Consider the following 871-nt stretch of genomic DNA (forward strand, 5'->3'; position numbering starts at 1 on the left):
AAAAGGCTCAGATTGCAGGAGGAAATTGTGAATGCTGAGAGGGAGGGAAAGGGCAGAGACCAACAAGTAATTTACAATATATTTTCTGTCATATTTTTGATACCGTAAATTGCGCTATTTGTTATGTCTGGGTGAGAGATGTATTGAGTAGTGTATCACATATAACAACAATAATGTATTGATGGAGTTTCGCCCGTTTTACGTGAAGTGGCGTCGTAAAACTCACACGGTAAAAACACGGTGGTCGCGGTGAAGTGCAGTAGTCGTGAAATATGTTCTCCACCAGTATTTTTCATATCACTAGTGTGAAACTCCAACGAAATATAATATAAACAGTCGATATGATGGAGTTTCACCCTAGTGATATGAAAAACATTAGTGAAAAATATTTTCCACGACTACTGCATATCACCGTGAATATCGCGTTTTTCACAGAGTATTACGCCACTTCACGTAAAACGGGTTGTGAAACTCCAACATAATCATATGTGAAAGATATATCTATTATTCTATGCCAAAGTATGGATAGAGTAATTCTTTGGGGTATTAAAATAATCGCCAATCAATGTATATCGATACTGAAATTGATGTGGTCTTCAGATCATAGCGCTTCGGCAAGAGCTCGCTAGGTTGACCCCGATCACTCCTGGTATTAACGCTCGCAATGTGGCTATGAATTATACACCTGGAGCTCCCCGACGGAGGGAAGGTAGTGAGTTGAATTTCGTGGCGCGCGGTAATTTTTGAAGAGATAGGTGAGGTTAGAAGAGCCCTGCCTGGCGAAATTGATGGTTCATCATCGTCGTCATCGGCATCTCGGGAGTTGGCAGTCACTTTTGCACTGGACAGGAGATAGTCGATTTAACCGGGC

Source organism: Perkinsus marinus (genome assembly GCF_000006405.1).
Source record: "Perkinsus marinus ATCC 50983 genomic scaffold scf_1104296974734, whole genome shotgun sequence".
Taxonomy (NCBI): domain Eukaryota; phylum Perkinsozoa; order Perkinsida; family Perkinsidae; genus Perkinsus; species Perkinsus marinus.